Source organism: Hyaena hyaena, unplaced genomic scaffold (assembly GCF_003009895.1).
Source record: "Hyaena hyaena isolate Hyena2069 unplaced genomic scaffold, ASM300989v1 scaffold_30, whole genome shotgun sequence".
NCBI classification, from domain to species: Eukaryota; Metazoa; Chordata; class Mammalia; order Carnivora; family Hyaenidae; genus Hyaena; species Hyaena hyaena.
This window is the reverse complement of record NW_024080662.1, coordinates 1,774,990-1,793,009: the sequence shown is the minus strand read 5'-3', so window position 1 is coordinate 1,793,009 and position 18,020 is coordinate 1,774,990. Positions and strand designations below refer to the sequence as shown.

Here is an 18,020-nt window from a genome sequence, read left to right as displayed (position 1 = left end):
GGGGTAGTAATTGTATGACTGCATAAATTTGTCAAAACTCATCAAATTAGACTTAAATTGATGTATCTAATTTTATATAATTTATACTTCAATAAAATAATTTTTCTTATAGTTTTTAATTTACCAAATTTTTAAAAAAATTTTTTAGTGTTTTATTTCTGAGAGAGAGAGAGAGAGAGAGAGAGAAACAGCATGAGAAGGGGAGGGTCAGAGAGAGAGGGAGATACAGAATCTAAAACAGGCTCCAGGCTTTGAGCCAGCTGTCAGCGCAGAGCCCGATGAGGGGCTCGAACCCACGAACTGTGAGATCATGACCTGACTGAACCGAAGTCGGATGTTTAACCAACTGAGCCACCCCGGCGCCCCTCAAATTTTCATAAGCATATATTATTTTAATAATCAGAAAAAATTATACTTAAAAGATCATATTAGCTTTTAAATAGTTTCCACACACAAATGCACTGTATGAAATTTATTTTCCCTTCCATTCTAACAGTGGTCATTTGCCTCGCACTGAGCATCTTGAGTCACGCCTCCCAAGCTCAGCCTGGGTCACCATCTTGGTCAAAGTAAGGATTCCTCCCTTTTTGTGAAGGCATTCCCAGACCGTACATACTACAGAGGTAGCCATATTTCCCCTCATAAATCCATGACATCCAATGCTAACCCTAAAGCCATTTGCTCACTGTGAAAGCCTCATTTCTATTAGGGTCTTAATACTGGCAGACTTCTTTTTTAAGTTTATTTATTTGTTTTGAGAGTGTATGCATGCATGCGCAAGTGTGAGGAGGGACAGAGAGAGAAAATCAACTTGGGGATCGTGACCTGAGCTGAAATCAAGAGTTGGACGTTTAACTGATTCAACCACCCAGGCACTCCTACCAGCAACTACCAGTTGCATGGTTATCTTTTTCAATTCTTTTTTTTTTTTTTAATTTTTTTTAATGTTTTATTTATTTCTAGGAGAGAGAGAGACAGCGTGAGCAGGGGAGGGTCAGAGAGAGAGGGAGTCACAGACTGAAACAGGCTCCAGGCTCTGAGCTGGCAGTCAGCACAGAGCCCGACGCGGGGCTCGAAGCCTCGAACCGCGAGATCATGACCTAAGCGAAAGTCGGACGCTTAACCGACTAAGCCACCCAGGCGCCCCTATCTTTTTCAATTCTTATAAAGTCAAAGCAAAAGCATCCTTTACACACAATCAAGCAAAATCAAAGCATAAAGTCCTTAATAAGCCTTTCTTGTAAAACACCCAGAAGGAAAGAAAAATCAGCATCAAGTTGGCTCCTGTTATACTAGCTTCCTTGTTATTTCTCAAACATGCCTGGAATATACCCACCTCAGGGCCTTTGCACTTGCCATTCCCTCTGCTTTGTACACTCTTCCCCCCAGGGTATAGATCCCTTGGCTCACTCTCTTACCTCCTTCAGCTCTTTATGCAAATGTGACTTCTTCAATGAGGTCTTCCTTAGCTACCCCATCTGAAAGTGCCACACCTCCCTGTCCACACTCCCTGTATACAACCCTGCTTTATTTCTCTTTAGCACTTATCATTATGTAACATACTATATGTTTTCTTATTTGTCTTGTTTATTTTTTGTTATCCCGGAACCTGACCCCACCAAAAAACAAAGGTCCATAAAATCAGATTTCTGACTGCTCCATTCACTGCTGAATCTCCAGAGTCCAGAAAACGAAAACAGAGTAGGCACTTTACAGGATGTGCCTCAAATCACTACTGCATCATGAACACCTGCCACACACAGACCAACACAGAGAACTCAAAAGGCAACCACTGCCATTATCTAAACCCACACCAATCATACATACTGTATGTACAATTACTAAAATGAGGCATGCAACACACTTTACAAAATGTATTCTGAGCACGGATTGTTATTAATTTTGCTAATTCCCCAACTATCAAGTCTACAATAACTGAGGAGTATAAATGAAGGACTCTGCACCTAACACTCATGTAGGACCTGGTGATGTGGAAACCTTTCATGTAAGCAAAGCTTAACCTCTTAATGTAATGACAGTCAACCTCTTGGAAAATTATCTCTTGTAGAAAATCAGGCAAGAAAAGAATGGTCACTGAAGAATAAACTTTAAAAATGTGGCCTCAAGAAGATTAAAAGTCTATCATATTTTCAAACAAATATACTAACTAGCCATCAGTAATTCTGGGTTGGTTCAAAGTCAACATCCCAAAGACCCAAGCCTTTTAGTGTGCAAAGTTATCACTAAAAGATGATCACCCCCATCTTTTGCAGGCAAAGCAAAGAATGGCCATGGGTTGGTGCTGAGTCTCGCTGTATGTAGGCCTCCTTCAGCAACACTGGTTGGTCTGCTATCCAGCTTTATTTAAATAAGTTGTCTCAGCAAGACAATGCAGAAGGAAAATCATTCCCTGAATGAACTGGACTTCCAGGGAAGCTGAATACCAGATAAGGCACAATCCCTGGTAACAAAATGACTATACACAAAGGAGTTTTAGCAAAATAAAGCCCGGAAGCAAGAGAAAAGCTGTCAATATTTGCTTTGTGGGAGGCACCAAGGATAGAAGCTGACCAGACTGACCCATCTGGATACAGGGGATCGAACTACCACCAACCTCAGGAAAACTCCCATCGCTGCACCAAAGAGACCAGGCCCCATCAAGACACGTCTTATACCCCACTGTGATCACACTCACTTCCACGTCTAGCAATAAAAGAGTGCATAATGGGGGGCACCTGGGTGGTTTAGTCGGTTAAGCGTCCGACTTTTGCTTAGGTCATGATCTCGCGGTTCATGGCTTCGAGCCCCGTGTCGGGCTCTGTGCTGGCTGCCAGATCAGAGCTTGGAGCCTGTTTCAGTCTGTGACTCCCTCTCTCTCTGACCCTCCCCTGCTCACGCTGTCTCTCTCTCTCTCTCCTAGAAATAAATAAAAACAAACAAAATAAATAAATAAAAAAAAGAGTGCATGATGGACTATCAGGATATTATAAAAAGCTTATCAATTTTATGATTTTTAATCAATTTGGGAAAATGCTTACGTTATACTCTTTTATTTTCTTTTATTTTTTTTTAAATGTTTTATTTCTAAGAGAGAGAGACAGCGTGAGCAGGGGAGGGTCAGAGAGAGAGGGAGTCACAGACTGAAACAGGCTCCAGGCTCCGAGCTGGCAGTCAGCACAGAGCCCGACGCGGGGCCCGAACCCACGAACCGTGAGATCATGACCTAAGCGAAAGTCGGACGCTTAACCGACTAAGCCACCCAGGCGCCCCACGTTATACTCTTTTAAATGAAAGATATAAAAAATTGTATAATCTGTATTTTCTCCACTAGGTCCAAAGAATTGGGAGGAAAAGACTGTCAAAAAGTACCAGCTATGCTACTGAATCATACACTAAAAGTGTATACATTTTATGTAAAGTATGTTTTACCACATACACACAAAAACTAAAAAAGTACTGGCTACTCACAGAGGTCATGGCTTTCCCACCCACTTCCAAGGCCTTATAGTCACTGCATTAAAAATGCTGTATATATGCCTTGGGACACCTGGGTAGCTCAGTCAGCTGAACATTCAACTCTTGATTCTGGTACAGGTCATGATCTCACAGTTTATGAGTTCCACCTCCACACTGGACTCTGCACTGACAGCACAAAAGCCTGCTTGAGATTCTCTCTCCTCTCTCTGCCCCTCCCCTGCTCTCAGTCTCTCAAAATAAATAAATAAACGTTAAAAAAAAATAGCAACTTTATTTTTTAACATTTATTTATAATTTTATTTTTTTAACATTTGTTTATTTTTGAGAGAGACAGACAGACAAATAGACAGCACAAGTTGGGGAGGGGCAGAGAGAGAGGGAGAGAGGGAGAATCCCCAGCAGGCTCCACACACAGTACAGACCCGACACAAGACTCGAACTCACAAAACTGTAAGATCATGACCTGAGCCGAAACCAAGAGTTAGAGGTTTAACAGACTGAACCACCCAGGTGCTCCTAAAAAAATGGAAACTTAAAAAAAAAAAAAAAAAAAAAAGTTGAATGCCTCCAAGTCTCCCAGCTCAGGTGCAAATAAAACCTGATACAGGCTTCCCAAATTTGACAACAATCCTAGAAATTTAGATGACATAGGATAAGTTGTGAAGCTGAAAGAAACTGTTCTAAGTTGTCAATTTATTTCCATGTTTTTTTTTATTGTTCTAGGCTGTCAATAAGAGAAAGCAGATGAGCATCAACCTAGGGGAGTAACTGTGTGCCCTTTCTATAGAAACATAATAACACTGCTGTCACAAAAGAGGCAGCCAAAACACTGCCCCAAAATGTAGGGGAGGGAAATACTGCAGTTACAAATACTCACTTTCTTACCTACTTGTTTTCACAACTGTAAATTCTTAAAGATGGGAGTTATAATTATATACTTATATAAATAAATTATATATATTTATACTATATTACATAAACTGATGACAGCACAATACCTGGATCTGCCCTGTACCAAGCAGTAAGATTGTTATTCCCTTCTCTTCAGTTTTCTAAATGTCCCAAACTTCTTGAAATAGTCTCAAACTCGGAGCATATATTATCTTTACAACAGGGAGGGAAAATATTAGAGGGGAAAAAAGACAAGAACTCACTGAGACTAAAATAGGAAAACCCAGACAGTTGTTTAGCTCTTGAAGGTTTTAAGCTTATCCAACACTGCCCTAGCCCACACTGCATGCTCAGAGCTCCACTCCATGATGAAGATCCTGGGAGATGGACCATATGTAAACAAGTGGGGATAGCAATCCCCACATACCCTGTCCCTAGGCGTATACAAGGTACTGGAAGATCAGAGAAGGAAGTGACCAACTCCTCAAGCTTCAATGACAATGTGATACAAATATGCTAGAGACCAGAGCTCCCATTTATGGAGCACTTAGTCTGTTCTGTAACACCCTTGCTCTTACAACAGCCCTCTGGAGTAGACACTGCCATGATTTCCTTTACAGACAGGCAGAACTGAGGTGCCAGGTCACCATAACAGGTAGATGTCACCACAGAAAACAGGTCCCTGAGATGAAAGAATTACTGCTAACAATGGCTGGAATCCCAGTCCTAACCTTAAAGAGCTGCAGCCTGGCTGGTGGGCTGTCAAGGTGTCTGTTTGTCCCGCCTCCCCCCATCTTCCTAATGCCATAGCAGGCACTGGCTCCACAAAAGCAGCAGAGCCAGAGACAAGAAACAGAACTTCTGTATCGACCTGACACAGATGCCTGTGGTCCAAGACTACGTGTTCATTTTCTTCTTCATTAGCATTTTATTCTAGTTTAAAAAAATTTTTTTAATGTTTATTTTTAACAGAGAGAGAGCAAGGAAGGGGGGGAAGGGAGCGCAAGTGGGGGAGAGGTAGAGACACACACACACACAGAATTTGAAGTAGGCTCCAGGCCCTGAGCTGTCAGCACAAAGCCCAACATGGGGCTTGAACTCACAAACTGCAAGATCATAACCTGAGCCAAAGTCACTCAACTGACTCGAGCCACCCAAGTGCCCCTTTATTCTAGTTTTAATAAATGAAAAGTGGTAAGCTATACTTGGAACTATTCCATTAAAGCCATAATAACACAGATCCTTTCCCCAGTGCTGAGGGACACATAAAACACCAGATTCTGTTCCAAAAATCCAAACAAGCTTTTCTGTAAGGGAAAGAGCAGTCTCTCAGATGCTTCTCCTGTCTAGAACCACCAGCATGACATACTGCCCCATCTCTCTGCCTTGTTAGATCAGATTTCTGGAATGAAAGACTAGAGGGCCCCAAAATGGAAGGGGATGAGAAGGAACTTTCAGCCTATCTAGAAGTATGTTCATCAGAGTTACACCGTTAGAATTACAAAGTTTTAGCAACTTAAAAAGCTTTTTCTAGCTAAAACCACAGCACGGCTCCTTCAAGGAAATTGGAATTATTGATTCTAAGGTATCACATGTCTTTTTTATCCGAGTATCACATTTTCTTATAAATAACTAAATGTATTTCATACACACCAAGAATTATCAGTTCTCCTTAAAAAGAAGCCCATTACTCCTCTTTCAAGGGCAATTCTCATTTCTAGTCTCCTTCTCCTTGGTGCAGTCTATGACTCCCACCACCCTCTAAAAAACACACACAACAGAAACACACAGAAATGGTTGCCTCAGACTATAGCTGAAATTGCTGTGAGGGCTCAATCTATGAGGGACTTTCCTACCTTGAGTCACTGTTCTCTCTTGTGCTGACAAGTAATGGTCCACTGGCTTCAGGCAAGATTATATGTTCTCTGCATGTTGTCGATGTTTACCCCTACTCATCCCTCAGCTGGTTCCCTAACCAGATGACACATGAGCTCATCCTCTGAAACACAGGGAGCCAAAAATGATTCAGTCTTTGTGGGCAGCCACAGAACCCAGGCAGCCCTGACCTGTGTAGGCCGGCACCCTGAGCGTTTTACCTGCTGATGGAGGGACCAAGGTGTGTCCTGCACTGCACCAGGTCCTGTGTCCAGGGGTCACAATTTCCTCCAGATCCTTGCAAAATCTCACTTAGTTAATACTTTCCTCATGGGTCTGCAAAGTGTCCCAGGCTCACAGCACCAATCTGGCAGCATTTATCACAAACCACTCAATATAGTCAGTGTTCCTTCATGACTAGCCAGGAAAAGAATGAGATACAGGTATGAAAAAATTCCAGACATTGGCACACACAACACTTTGTCCTAACACAGAGCCATTTGCCAGTCATTCTCCAGAAGTCCTGAGATTTCTTTCCAAAATAAAGCATAGCATGGGGCGCCTGAGTGGCTTAGTCGGTTAAGCGTCCGACTTTCGCTTAGGTCATGATCTCGCGGTTCGTGGGTTCGAGCCCCGCGTCGGGCTCTGTGCTGACTGCCAGCTCAGAGCCTGGAGCCTGCTTCGGATTCTGTGTCTCTCTCTCTCTCTGACCCTCCCCTGCTCACGCTGTCTCTCTCTCTCTCTCCTAGAAATAAATAAAACATTAAAAAAAAAAAGCATAGCAAAATATTTAAAAATTTTTGATGAAATCAAGTTCAACCACACCCACAGATCTGAAGCATATCATACACTAACTCCTCTGGAATCAACCTGCTTGTTAGAAGGGCAGTGACTTCAGTCACTCAAGAGCTCATTTGAGGACTGAAAGGGAAGGCCAACAGGGCACTTCCACTTTTGACATCTTACCACTGTGTTCCCTTTCTTTGGTTCTATACAAAGAACCTCCAGTATTTTCAAAGTAAAAACACTCTTTTGGGGTACCAGACTGGCTCAGTCAGTCAAGCATTTGACTCTTGATTTCAGCTCATCTCACAGTTGTGGGATCAAGCCATGCATCAGCTTTGTGTGCTGGGCTGGACATGGAAAGAGATGCTCTCTCTCTCTCTCTGCCCCTCCCCTGTACGCACATGTTCTCTCTCTAAAAACAAAAACAAAACCACACACACGCACAAACCCACTCTTTTGAAAGTGAAATGAATCATTCCTAGAAGACGGGTAGCCAGTCTCCTCCTTCCTCGCCTATACCTTCCACAGACCTGCTGGCCACATCCATCAGCTTTTCAGGGCCCAGAGTCTGTCAGCTCCCACCTGGCACCTTTGCAAGGTCCACCCTCCCAAATGCCCCAGGATCCTGCATCTGGTGCTTACAGTCTTCCCCTGACCTCCCAAGGTAGGGGCAGCATCCCAGTCAACCCTAAGGCCCTCAAGCATGCAACCCTGTGAAGGTGTTGCTGTGTTTGTCCCATAAGGCCAAGCAGAGGTACTACAAGGGGCAGCTCAAAGGACCTGGGGAAGAGACACTTGTGTTCCCATACTCTCTGATAAGGACACAGAGGAAGAGAAACCCAGATCCTCAGCAGGGAGTTGGCAACCAACTCCACTATCTCTCCTCCAGAAGCAGTCACCTCAGAGAATAGACACTGTTCATGGAAGGACACCTTTCACTGCTTTACATGTAAAACCTCTACTCATAACAGCAGAAAACTTGAAAAAAATGTTCATTAAGAACTAATTTAGGAGACCATAATCTCAGCAGTGTGCAATTAAGTGGTTTAATAGTAGTATATGTTTTTCTTGTCAGGTTGTTCAAGCTCATACAAATATACATTCTTTGGGGTACCTGGGTGGCTCATCTGGTTAAGCGGCCAACTCTTGATTTTGGCTCAGGTCATGATCTCACAGTGGTTCATGAGATCAAGCCTCACATCGGGCTTTGCATTGACAGTGCAGAACCTGCATGGGATTCCCTTTCTCCCCACCTCTGCCCCTCCCATGCTGGTGCTCTCTCTCAAAATAGTTAAACTTTAAAATATATATACAGGGGCGCCTGGGTGGCTTAGTCGGTTAAGCGTCCGACTTTCGCTTAGGTCATGATCTCGCGGTTCGTGGGTTCGAGCCCCGCGTCGGGCTCTGTGCTGACTGCCAGCTCAGAGCCTGGAGTCTGTTTCAGTCTGTGGCTCCCTCTCTCTCTGACCCTCCCCTGTTCACGCTATCTCTCTCTCTCCCCTAGAAATAAATAAAAAACATTTAAAAGAAATTAAAAAAATATATATATATATACATACATTCTTTGGTCAAGTATACTATATCCACCCTTCCTCTTCCTTTGTTGGGCAACTCTAGACAGTCTCTAAAGGAAACAGTATGATTCTGTTTAGCATGAGAACCAACAGGTGCTGGGTCCTCACACCTCCACAGAACACCCTGTAAAAGAAGCTAAACTGAGAACTCCAGAGATATAGCATCACTTGTTGCTCATGAAAAGGGGAGGAACGAGCTAAAGATGCAATCCACAGACACCAAGTTTCAAACATATTTTAAACAAACGGGGATCAGAGTGGAAGCTGGAAGGCTTGGAGCTAGGTTAATCCCAAGACAAAAGTTGCTGCAGTCTCAGCAAAGATAAAGTTGTATAGACCTGGGATCTCAATCCCAGATTAAAAAAAAAAAAAATGGTAGGGAGGAGGGTTACAGTAAAAATTCATATCTAGCATTAGTTTCATACTTATAAAACAAAAACAATCTACTATTCTTATAAAACAAGCTTTGAAGGGGGATGCAAGATTTTTACATTCCCCAAAAGAGTAAGACAGAGCTCACACAACCCCATGGGGCCCCTCACTTCTGAGTGTGCAGCTAGGGATAGAAAAATCTGAAGCAGAAATAGCAGCACTAGCTAGGTGTTCTGCTTCTTTATCTCTAACACAACTTATTTCTTAAAAGAAAGTTGTAATCTTCCTCAGGCCTGGGATTGGACACTCAATTTCTAAAACATGTATGCACGTCTCAAGTAGGATAAATGGATGGATACACAGAACAAAACTAAATAACCTCCCATTTTGAATAATTATGACTTTCAGTTAAATACATTCACAAGAATGAGTTAAAACCAGCAAACAAACCCAGGAGTACAAAGAAAGTTTTCTGAGTTCTCTACAACAGAAAGCAAGCAGAAGAGGCCCAAGAGGCCCAGACTGATTCCAGCTATCCTAAGGAGTTTATGACAGCAGGTACTAGGGCTCCATCTCCAAGTCACAAGGGTTTCAAAAACCACCCAAAGCCTGAAATCCTTCAGTCCAGAGTGGGATGAGATTACCCTAGGAACAAAAAGAACACAGGTGAAAGACAACACAGTGAGGGTCCCATGAGCAGCTGCTAGAGCTGTTACTTCTATTTTTTTGTGGGCAGGGTACCATAGGTACTGACTATGTATATACCTTCACCAACAGCTACATTTCATGAACATTTAAAATCAAACCAAGGCATGACTTTTCTGTTTAATCACCTGTTTGTTTAACCACATGCTTGTTTTGCTGTCTGTTCTGACCTGGAGACCACATTAATTAAGAGCTTTCATCCTCCCAACCATTTCAATCTTAACTAAGTGGCATCTCAGAGGCATTAAGTACAAAAACTTTTTCTTGTTACTAGAATATTAACTTTTAGCCACCATATAATGATAATGCTGGTGTGTCACCATAGCTTAATCCTTACTTTTAGGATTGAATTAGTGTAATTTCACTGAGAACCCTAGTTATGCAAATTTACATTAAAAATAAATATACAATCTTGAAAAAGATTGGAGAAAATGTCTGTAAACAGAAAAATGAACCCAAGGTGCACTTGAGCCAGATGTGGATGACTGTCAGGTCCAACAAACTTTCTGGGTAAAAAGACGTCCTTGTCTCTCCTTCAATCTCCCAAGTAAAATGGCAAAATGGTAATGTGCTACAGCCTCCCTGATCCCAAGGCAAGTACCTCTGCGACATATCACCACAACCAACGCCAGGAAGAGTTTGCTTCCTCCCTCCATCCCCAGGGCTTAACCCAGTGCAATGGTGCCCTTTAAAACAGGCCAAGGTGAGGGGCACCTGGGTGGCTCAGTTGGTTAAGCATCTGACTTCAGCTCAGGTTATGATCTCACAGTTTGTGAGTTCAAGCCCCATGTCAGACTCTGTGCTGACAGCTCAGAACCTGGAGCTTGCTTCAGATTCTGTGTCTCCTCTCTCTGCCCCCACCCTGCTCATGCTCTGTCTCTCTCTCTCAAAAATAAATAAAATGTTAAAAAATAAAAAAAAGAAGAAAAAAAGAAAAAAACACAGGCCAAGGTGAGGACTTACAGGAAGACTGAAAAGCCAGTGAGGGGGTGCCTGGGTGGCATCTGATTTTGGCTCAGGTCATGATCTCACAGTTTGTGAGCTCGAGCCCCACATTGGGCTCTCTGTTCTCAGCATAGAACCTGCTTCAGATCCTCGTCTCCCTCGCTCTCTGCCCCTCCCCTGCCCGTGCCTTCTCAAAAATAAACATTAAAAAGAAAAAAAAAAAAAAAAGAGAGAGAGAGCGTGCCAGTAGAGAGGGGAGCTACACCGGGGATGAAGGATACAGGATTCCTTTTGGGATGCATTATATGGTATATAATACTGTTATTTAGGGGGAAAAAAATCAACACATAACAGGGTCACACTGAAGAGATCACAATCAGCTCAGGGTAGTGGTTTCAGTAACCACTATGTTACTAATGTCACATCTCTACCACTAAGAGGTAAGAATGAAATGTTCAAGAGGAGAGCACCTCTGGGGCGCCTGGGTGGCTCAGTTGGTTAAGCTTCCGACTTCAGCTCAGGTCATGATCTCACGGTTTGGTTTATGAGTTTGAGTCCTGCATTGACCTCTATGCTGACAGCTCAGAGCCTGGAACCTGCTTGGGATTCTGTCTCTCCCTCTCTCTGCCCCTCCCCTGCTCACACTCTGTCTCTCAAAAATAAACATTAAAAAAAATTTTAACATTTTTTAAAAGGGTTGTTTTTTTTTTTTTACATTTATTTATTTTTAAAAGAAAGCATGAATGGGGAAGGGGGAGAGAGAGACAGAGACACAGAACCTGAAGTAGGTTCCAGACTCTGAGCTGTCAGCACAGAGCCTGATCCGGGGCTTGAACTCACAAATGATGAGATCATGACCTAAGCCCAAGTCAGAGGCTTAACCGACTGAATCACCCAGGTGCCTCAACATTAATTTTTTTTTTAAAAAGGAGGACAGCACCTCCAAATGTGGCTCTGAGAATGGCAAAGATGCACGCAGACAAGTTGGAACAGAATTCATGAAATATGTGGGTGAAAAGTATAACTTCTAAAGGAATACATTGTTTTAGATAATAACTAAATGTGTATGTGTAATTAAAAGTAACAACTATTGTAGGGAAGCCAACTTTCCAAATACTCTAAGTTTATATACTCTTGGGCTATATCAAAAAATTTCTTTTCTTTTCTTTTCTTTTTTTTTTTTAAAGTTTGTTTTGAGAGAGAGAGAGAGAGAGAAAATCCCAAGCAGGCTCTGCACTGTCAGCGCAGAGCCCAATTTGGGGCTCAGACTCACTAACCATGAGATCATGACCAAAACCAAGAGTTGGATGCTTAACTGACTGAGCCACCCAAGTATCCATCAAAAATTTTTTTAAATCTCCCTGGCAAAGTGAGGCCTGCTTTATACTGGGGTATAAACGGTGCTTTACCTCCTCTTGGTGCCTGTCTTCATCTGTAAACCAGGCATGGTACAGTTTTACAGAGGTGCTCTGAGGTGGGAACAAGAGTAAAACACCTAGCCTCCTGCCTGGCTCGCATGCAATGCACTCCTCAAATGTGGGCTGTTCTAGAAGCTGCCCTACAGCTCCTCCAGAGTCCACTTTGAGGTCAAAGGAGGGACATGGCAGTGTGAGGCGATTAAGGGCATACTAAGCCTGTGCTCGTGGAAGGAAGGAGGGTGAAGAGAGGAGGCTTCAATGCCAGGCAGAGGAATGGAGTGCCAAAGGATATCCTGTTTAGCCTTTTAAAAAATAAGGATTTTTAACTGGTTATGTGTGATAAAATAACCATCATTATTAGTTTGGAGTCTTTTCATCCTGCAGATTTTCTTCCATGCATTTTTCTATTCTTTACACAAACAGGATCAGGTTGTATACGTGTTACATATACAAAAAAATTGGCTGTTTTTCTCACCTTTTAAAAAATTGTGATGAAATATACACAATATAAAATTCACCATTAAAATTTTTTTAATGTTTATTTATTATTTTTGAGAGAGAGAGAAAGACAGAATCCAAGGAGGGGAGGGGCAGAGAGAGAAAGGGAGACACAGAATCCAAACCAGGCTCCCGGCTGTCAGCACAGAGCTGGACGTGGAGCTCAAACGCACAACTGTGAGATCATGACCTGAGCTGAAGTCGGACACTTAACCAACAGAGCCACCTAGGCGTCCCTAAAATCCACCCTTTTAAACTGTTCTGGGGGTATAGTTCAGTGGCACTAAGTACACTCACATTGATGCAACCATCACCACCACCCATCTCCAACTTTTTTTTATCTTCCCAAACTAAAACTCTGTACCCATTAAACAATTAACTGTCCAGTCTCTCTACCCTCAAGTCCCTGGAAACCACCATTCAACTTTGTCTCTATGGTTCTGACTACTCCAGTTTCTCACACAAGTAGGATCATTCAACATTTGTTGTTTTGCTATTTCTCCCCACTAAACTATATGCCTTCGCCACGTATCTGTCTATATAGAATTCCTTTCAAAGGCAACATAATATTTACATATATAATCATAATGCATTTTTTAACTTCCCTACTGACACTGTTTATGATAATAATAATTCAATGAGTGCCCTTGTAGCTGTCTTTGCACTCTTGTGCAAGTATTTCTGTAGGAGAAGTAGAATTGCTCGGACAGAGCAGAGGTTGCACCCAGTTTTACACTGCCCTGCAATGTCTGTGAGCCACCAAGACTGTGGAAAATTAAGCTGGCAGAGAGAAAAGAGAAAACCTGGTTTCACAGAGGCCCTGCACATCACTATTACAATGACATGAATAGAGGGACAGTGGAAGCGGGAACCAGCATCTATTGGGGTCTTCTTCTGTCTGCATTCTTACTTAAAGAGTAAACAAAATATAATTCTTATACACATTAGAAGCACATGTGAAAGGGACACCTGAGTGACTCAGTCAGTTAAGTATCCAACTCTTGATTTTGGCTCAGGTCACAATCTCACAGTTTGTAGGATTGAGCCCCATGTCGGGCTTTCTATAGACAGAATGGAACCTGCTTGGTATTCTTTCTCTGCCCCTCCACCACTGGACCTCTTTCTCTCAAAATAAATAAATAAACATTAAAAAAAAAAAACATGAAAAAGGAGGTTTGGGGGGTTTTAAGAAAAACTATGTATGCTCAGAAAGCTCTCAAGCTACTGTTAGGTTTTACACCATAGATGTGTTTCAGGTAACTTTATGGGATCATGAACTTAGTATCTGGTTATCTGAAGATGTCAAAAACAAAGGTGAAAGAGGAGGCAACACTGCCTTCACAGTCCTGAGCCTGACAGTTTGCTAGAAGGAGATGATAGCAGGAGTACCCCTAGTAGAGCTGCAACCTCTAGGAGGACATCAGGATCAAGACCAAGCTGATCTCTCCAACCTCTCCCAGCCTGGGTTTCCTTCCCTTGAGGGCCTCTCCTCTGTCATCCCCAGGGCTGCCTTCTCCAGACCTCTGTCCCACCTGGAATGACATCCCCACATTCAGTGGCACTCAGCAGGGCACTCCTGCCTTCTCCAATGTACCAAAGGAGCCTGGTGGCCAGCCCACACAGGGGAATTCAAGAAGGAAAGGGATGGGTAGAGTATAGAAACAGGATTTGGTAGATGGCTAGGTGTACCACACTGCTCTTAACCCGTTAGGGGGTTAGTGACCCCCTCAAGAATGAGATGTGTGGCCTCTCTCCTAAAAAATGCACACCCTCACTGAGGTCTACATACAGTCTGGGATGTGAGCAACCGTGGACCCTATCTTCAGAACTCCTGATACAGGGAATCAAATTAGAGGGATGAGTCAAATATTGAGCCTTCCCATGTCAGAACAAGGATGTTTCTATTCATGAAGTCAGAAACAGCTCAGAAGATACTGAGTTGAACTGCAGATGCTTAAATATAAGAGGATGGTCAAACACTCAAGAAATGTTGACCAGATACTTGGGAACAATGGATTTGAAGCTTGAGTGAACCTAATTTGAAAACAGATTTGGGAATAACCTACAAAGGGAAGACAGAAGGACTCTAAGAGTAATGTGCAAAGAAAGAAGAGCACTGGGTCAGGGCTCGACAGGTGAGAACTGCCTGAGGGCAGTGTGAGAGAAAGTCTGTAAAGAGACAGAGGCAGAACATCTACACCCTCCTGGAAGCCATGGGTTAAGAATCTCCTCTCAGTTTCACATGGAAAATCTAGAACCCATACCCTTTGGACCACATGACACAGAGGGAGGAGGAGGGTCTTGCACTGTGTGGCCTTTGAGGTCCCTCACGGTTCATGGTCTGGGGCTCAGTTCTGAATGAGCCTTGGCAAAGCCTTCACAACTTCTTCACTGAAAAGAGCTACAGGAGGCAACCCCTTCAAACCAAGCCACCATAGTCAAAAGGTCTCAAGCACAGGGCATGATCAGCAAAAGCCAGCTGATATGGGAAATCCTAAAGGATAAATGACAGTTGCTTCAACAAAACAATTACAAGGAGGGGCGCCTGGGTGGCTCAGTCAGTTGAGTATCTGACTTCGGCTCAGGTCATGGTCTCATGGTTCGTGATTTCAAGCCCCAAGTCAGGCTCTGTGCTAAGAGCTCAGAGCCTGGAGGCTGCTTCAGATTCTGTGCTCCATCTCTCTCTGCCCATCCCCTGCTCACACTGTCTCTCTTAAAAACAAACATAAAAAATTAAAAAAAAAAAACTACAAGGAAAACAGAATGAGCATATATAAAATTAAGAAACAAAAGAGACACTTTAATCAAATGCAATGTGCGTATCTTATTTGGATCTTGATATGAACAAATCAACTGTAAAAAAATTATGGGAAAATCAGGGACATTTGACCACAACCAGATATTTGGGTGAAAAAAAATGTACTGTCAATGGTTTTTAGGCAGAATAATGGCATTATAGATAGCACAGACAGCTCCTTGTCTCTTAGTGATACACAATGAAATACTTATGGATAAAATACATGCTAGGGGTATGCCACCTAAAAAAATTCAGCTTTTATTTTTAAGGTGGACTAGGAGTTGGTTAACTGCAGAAGCCAGTGATGGATGAGAGACCCAAAACAACTGTTCATCAGCTTAAGAGACTGTCTTTTCCTTCAAACTTTGAGGTGGACTATAAATTCAATTTTGTGGAAAAAGGACCTTTTCTTGCTACCAGAATATATTGCAAAATACGAATACTACTTGCTACTTTTATTACTTGGTATTGAAATAGGCAAAAAATACTATTATTTAAAAAACAAAAACATGCTTTAAAACATAATCACACAAGAGATCTGCTTACCTTCCACTGTACAAAAAGGTGTTCAATTTGTTAGGGTGATTACCTCACTAGGTACAATAAAGTCACTGAAAAGGAAAAGTCTTCCCCAGAGCATCTTCTTTATGAGCCAAACAATGGAAAATTTTCACCTCAGTAAGCTGGCCTCAGGGAGGCTCAGGCTCATCCCTGTTGCCTAGATACCAGTGACATCTCTGGTGCCTACTGAAGGCTGTGGCACCCCCCTCTGCAAAGGAGACTGGCTAAGGTTCATCAGTCTACGATTGCTCCTTCCGCCCACATTCCACTGCCCAACAGACACCGGGATAGTGTACAGTTGTACTGGTCTGTCACTTGCGAAATGGTGAGGCACAAAAGAAGTTCTATGCATCTACTAAACTCATTTTTACAATTGTATCAACTCTAGTGCTGGCTCTCCTGCATTTGATTTCTAACAATTGCTGTGAATTCTAAAGTCACAAAACAAATAAACCAACTGGAGTAACGGTTAACAGTTCAACTGACCTTTTCTCCAAAGGAAAAGTCACTAAGTCACCAACTGGACTTTTATGTCAAATATGATAAAAGTGTTCATTTTGCTCGGTTTCTAATTCTGATAGCAGCTAAAGTTAAAACAAGAACATCACCACCTTGAAACTTCTCTTTACATCTTAACACCAGGTTACAGGATGCAATTATATGAACTCCACAGCAGCAACCTATGTAAATAAGCATCTGAGGTCACTTAAATGTAACCTTACTAAAAATGCAAATACTTTAAACGCTAGAATTCATCAAAATTACTGTAATCTTGGTGCTTTATAAAAAAAAATCATAAAGCTGGTGAACTGGAACATTTTTGTTAGCCACTTCTGAAAACTTTTCAGTACATTTTCTTCAAACTATTCTTTTATTCTTGGGTTATGTACAAATACCAAAATGCTGCATTCCAAGCAGTAACGAGTTCTATTTCCCTGCCATGTAAGAGCACTGGGTCTTACTATTTTTCCCCATTTTGTTTTCACAATGTTTGGCCTCATTTGTCTGCCAGCGCAGCTTTCTTAATACGGGAAACCGAGGAAAAGGATACAAACCCTTAGGATGCGAGAGACGAAAACAATCTTGAAGCAAATGTGAAAGAAATGAAAGCTCCACCCACGGTGACGCTTATCACTATTAAAGAAGGCGTCCTCTGATCCATTCTAGGGCTGTTTTGGATAATTAGGTGTGCAGATTTCCTCACCACACACCAGCTGACAGGCCCAAATGGCATTCAACACTCAAAATGGCTGCACATCTGCCGACCCTAGGTAAACGGCACCTGAGGCGGTGGGCTGACTCCTCCACCCAAAGACTCAAGGGGACCACCCTCCCCCGCCCCCAATAACCCGGGACACCACGGACGCCGCTGTCCTGGGAAGCAATGACTCAGGAGATCGTCTCTCCACAAACGTCTGAGGAAACCTCCTCAATGACCGCGGGAGATCCTGCACCGCCAAAATACCTGGGAAACCCCCTCAATGACCAGAGAAGACCCTGTCCCTCAAAATCAGGAAGACAGTCCCCTCCCGCTCCCCAACCCCCAGTAACCTGAAGAAATTTTGCCTCTCTCAAATGACCAGAGGATATCCGGCCCCACAAAGACCCTGAGAGGTCCCTCCCCCGCCCCCCGGATCGCGGGAGAGCCCCTCCCCAAATAACCCGGGGACACCCCTAATGACCAGAGACTTCTCCCCCAAACGGCCCGGAGACATCCTCCACCAAATCTCCCGGGGCAGCAGAGCCTTAGGCCGGACAAGGCGGGCGTTACCTGCGGCCTCAGCCCGTCCCGCGGTGCTTCCGTTCTATTGTTTCTCTCCCATCAAGATGGCGGCGGCCCTGCCGAGCCCCGCCCACCGCGCCTCGCTCCCGGCGCCCCCCGCTATTGGCTCGCACCGGGAGCCTGGCTCGCGGACTGGGCAGCCCGAAAAGCGCTGTTGCTAGGCCGCCGGGATCCGAGGCAGAGGCTTCCGGAAGGGGCGGGGCGAGGAGCGGGGCCAGGGAGGGGTCGGAGCCTTGCCTGCCTTCAAGGGGGAGGTCAGATGGGCGGTTGGGTGAACAGCTGGGTTTGGGGTATGTCGGGTGCTAGGGATGCCTGGGTGAACGGATGGCTCAACCAAC

At 43.5% G+C, this 18,020-nt stretch overlaps 1 protein-coding gene across 3 annotated transcripts in view; it reads right to left on the bottom strand.

Moving 5' to 3' along the window:
• IP6K2 (inositol hexakisphosphate kinase 2) overlaps window positions 1-17,791 on the bottom strand; it is a 30,948-nt gene extending 13,157 nt beyond the window's left edge. The window contains exon 1 of one of the 3 annotated variants that reach the window (XM_039228188.1): window positions 17,671-17,791. The gene's annotated coding sequence lies outside the window, so the exon portion shown is untranslated. Of the gene's footprint in view, window positions 1-6,224; window positions 6,356-17,581; window positions 17,646-17,670 lie in introns of those variants that run through there. The other 2 variants (XM_039228190.1, XM_039228189.1) reach the window with 2 other exon arrangements.
• Between the last annotated feature and the right edge of the window lie 229 nt (window positions 17,792-18,020).